We start from the raw sequence: 4314 nt of genomic DNA on the forward strand, positions 1-4314 counted from the left end.
AACCCCACCCTACTACTTTCTGTGTCTCTATCTCTTCCAGATGGTCTCTGGTTCTCTATGGTTACTTTCTGTCAATTAGTTGCTAATGCAGTCTCCTGACCCAAGGTTAATTTTGTTTAATTAATACAAATGCAAATTTGGGGTTCACAGTGGATTGAATATCCCCCAACATTTCCCTCTTTTTATCTAAATAAAAAGGAAAGGTTTTAACTTTAATATAGTAAAACTATATACAATAGGAACAATTATTAGGTATTGTCTAAATAAAAAGGAAAGGTTTTAACTTTAAAACAATAAAACTATAAACAATAAGAATAGTTATCAAGCTCGGCATGGTGGCGCACACCTTTAATCCCAGCATTTGGGAGGCAGAGGCAGGCAGATCTCGGTGAAGTCAAGGCCAGCCTGGTCTATAGGAGCTAGTTTCAGGACAGGCTCTAAAACTATGGCAAAACCCTGTCTCAAAAAACAAACAAAAAATAATAATAATTATCAAGTAGGGATTAGATTCACACGGTCCAGTTTTTTTGTATTTGCAAATTCAAAGTAACTACTTTATTATCTATCCTCTCTTGGTGAGTTCAAAGTTTTGTAACTAATACATTTTCTATTCTAACTTGTACTACCAACCCCAAACTATCTTCTTAGACCTCAAAACATTTTCTTAGATAAACAATTTAGGCTCTTATGTCTCTCAACCTTACACCTCTTATACCTCTTTTGGGAGTTTCTTTTCTTGAATTTAGTAACAAGGAAAACTGTAACTACAACAGTAGGCAGTGTGAGTATTACAGCTTTGGAGCTGCAAAGATATCCTGACCTGTTGGGAAGCCAGGCTATACTTAGAGACGCAGTAGGACAGTCCTGGAAGGGTAGAGCTACAATAGGACAGTCCTGGAGTCTGGAGTCTGGTGTTACTACAGGACAGCTCAGCCTTGAGGGGAAATGTATCTGACTTGTCAGGAAGCCAGGCTGGCTATACTTGAGCCACAATAGGACAGCTCTGGAGGCTGGAGCCACAACAGGACAGCTCAGCCCTGGAGGATAGACCCACAAAAGGACAGCTCAGCCCTACTGGGAAAGGTGTTCTGACTTGTCGGGAAACCAGACTACAGGAAGTTGGGGTGCAGCGGGGGATGGTCTCCCTGCAGAATATAGCAATCTCCTCTCCTGGAGAGCAGCTACAGCTGAGCTGTGCTCTATTCCCCTTAAGGAGTGTCCTAGCAGAGCTATAGGCTTTTTCTTCCATCCAAGATGTTACTTCTTTTGCTAACACTCTGCTAAAGGAAAAGACCCTACAGAAATGTAGCAATCTCCTCTGGCTCCAATGAAAAGTCACTTTTTCTGCTCAGCCTTGTTCAACCCCACTTAAGGAGCATCCCAGCAAGGTTCTGTTCTTCTGTTCTGCTCAACCTTGTTCAGAACCCTAAGGGAGACTCTCAGCGAGGTTTTTCAACTCAGTCCCCTAAGGGACATACCAGCCAGGTTTTTCTATTCTGCACCAACTAATGAAGATCATCACCCAAGACTCGTTTGAGAAAGAGATTTATTTGGGAAAAAGGAGTCTAGGAGGTTGGCGAAAGACAGCCTCCAACTGAACAGGCAGAGAAGCTTACATAGGGCTTTGTAGGGGCAGAGAAGAAGAGGAATTGGTTAGTTTTCCCTGCTCAGGGACTGGTTACATTAGGTGGTCAGGGGCAGAGATGGCTCTGATTTCAGGGCCAAACTGTGGGGTTTTTGTTTTGTTTTGTTTTTTTCCGAGACAGGGTTCCTTTGAAGTTTTGGAGCTTGCCCTTGAACTAGCTCTTGTAGATCAGGCTGGCCTTGAACTCACAGATATCTGCCTGTCTCTGCCTCCCGAGTGCTGGGATTAAAGGTGTGCATCACCACTGCCCGGTGAAACTGTATTTCTTTCACTGGTCCTTTTTAAACATTTAGCTCTAAATTTAGGGCCAGGGCATATTTCTTTCACTGGCTCTGATTCTGAGAACAAAGTGTGTTTCTTTGACAGTGGTTTTAGAGTCAGGGCATGTTTCTTTGGTTCCAGGTTCAGAATTAAACATATTTCTTTCCCTGGCTCAGGTCTCAGATCTAGGGTGTGCTTCTTTCACTGGCTCCAAGTTCAGAGCCAGGGTACTCAGGAATTGCTTGGTTTCCTGGATTGGTTGATTTTCCTGCTTCAGTTGTCCCTTTTACCTGCATTAACCATATCATCTTCAATTCCATTAGAGATCCAAGGAAGAGATAATATTACCTGAGTAAACAGGAAGTACAGAACAAGCATCTTCTAAAACAATAGAAATGACAGAAGCAGCTGGCTGGCTGGACAGTCACCCAAGTTTCCCCTGTAATGCTGGGGCATCTATCTTTGTCCTACAGGCCTAGAATATCTGACAGACTTATCTATGAAGCAGGAATTTTGAAGGACTGTCTTACCTTGTCTTGGAAAAGCTTGGCAGCCTCCTTCTTTTGTGCCCTGCTTCTTCAGCTACAACAACTGTTAGCAGTCAAGGCAAGGGCAGTTTCTTGCTCAGCAGCTAACTTTGCCACAACAAAAGCAAACTCCAAATGGTGGTTCTTTGGTACCCATACTCCTTTTTTGAAATAAATTGGTGCTGCCAGGAGGAGATGTGTCTCATTGTCATGAAAAGCCTTAGGTTACAGAAACATCTTAAATGCCATATTCTGTAGATCTCTGCAGAATATACCAATCTCCTCTCCAGGAGAGCAGCTACAGCTGAGGTGTTTGAAAACCACCTGTCTATCTAAAATAAATCTCTGTTTAACACTGAACAATACCTAACATAACTACAAGTTTGATTATTATAGATGACTAACTACTAACCTGTATTTCTTAATTATACATTACATTTTTAAATGAGCTGTATAAGAACAATACCTTAAACATGAATAGAAATATATATACATATACATATATACACAAAAATACTTGCATCAATATACAAAAATACCTTAAATAAGAGTAGGAACATATATCTATATATAAAGAGTACGTTCTAATAAAAAAAACCTTAAATTTATATCAATATATAAAATCTACACCAATGTAAAATATTTGAGATTAATAGTTGCTTTTTAGTTTAAATAGATTCAATAATCTTCCTTTTTATTCTATCCTTTCCATATCCCTACCCTTTTTCCCCCGAGAACTAGATCTTTAAATCCAACCACCTTTGCTTAGTTTCCTTCTTTACCATGACTGGCAACAATTTGCAATGCCCCCAAATGATGACAAACATTCATATCCCATCAAATGACCAGAAACTATCCACCTCACCTCTTGGAAATGTGGATGTCATATTCTTAAAATTACTTCCTGGTAATGTGGTAATAACATCTTTAGGGAACCCTGAGAAAGTGGGTTAATGATTAAGCCCTAGGAGAGCTAGCTGTATTATTTTTGTTCAGTTTCTGTGTGATGGGAAAGTGCAGAGCTTATCTGAAGTCTTGGATAGATAGTCTGTGAGAATGAACCATTTCAGCTAACAGCCTTGAAATTGTCCTGAGTGGATTATAGTTCAAAGCTGATATTTAGGTGGTGTTTGTCAGCTTGCTGGCATTACAACAATCCAGGTGGAATTGCTGTGGGGCCCCATCATCTTTTTGGAGATTTAAAAGTTTGCTGTTAGAAATGGTCACAGTTCACTACAGAAAAACAACTTAAATGTCTTATGCAGCAGATCTCTGAGAGGTTAAGGAACCACAATCTATTAAGTATATCTGGGGTACACAAACTTAATTCCTAGTTACCTGCTTCAGACTAAGTCCAAAATCATGTATAGGAAGCTAGATGAAGCCTATTTCTAGAATTAGTTAGTACTTTATATGACCATTAATATCATGTAAATATATATATACATATTATAAATTTAAATATATATAGACATTATAATTTAGTGATACTATTTATATCTTAATGACGATAGGATAGTCTCTTAATTTTTGTTGTCTTCTGTCCTATTTCAGGTGGCTCTGCTGACATGAGACAGAGATTTTTAGATTTTCCTTTAACAAGCATGCTTGGGTTTAGAGAAGGAAAGAGAAATACTCCAACTCCAAAGCCAGTTTTAAGATTTAATTGGAATAGAGCTTGAAAAAGACCATTTGCATTATATGTCTGTAGAGAACAGCAGAAACTAATACTTGGGAAGATTATGAAGTTTTATCCTGTTAGAAATGTGCTATAGTGCTCACTTCAGCAGCACATATACTAAAATTGGAATGATACAGAAAAGATTAGCATGGCCCCTGAGCAAGGATGACACAGAAATTTGTGAAGCATTCCATATTTTT

At 39.1% G+C, this 4314-nt stretch overlaps 1 non-coding gene across 1 annotated transcript; it reads left to right on the forward strand.

The window, feature by feature from the left end:
• The first annotated feature begins 4207 nt into the window (after window positions 1–4207).
• LOC130875268 (U6 spliceosomal RNA) lies at window positions 4208–4314 on the forward strand. The gene has a single exon (XR_009057199.1). It is a non-coding gene; the product is annotated as a U6 spliceosomal RNA (small nuclear RNA).

Source organism: Chionomys nivalis, chromosome 5 (assembly GCF_950005125.1).
Source record: "Chionomys nivalis chromosome 5, mChiNiv1.1, whole genome shotgun sequence".
NCBI classification, from domain to species: domain Eukaryota; kingdom Metazoa; phylum Chordata; class Mammalia; order Rodentia; family Cricetidae; genus Chionomys; species Chionomys nivalis.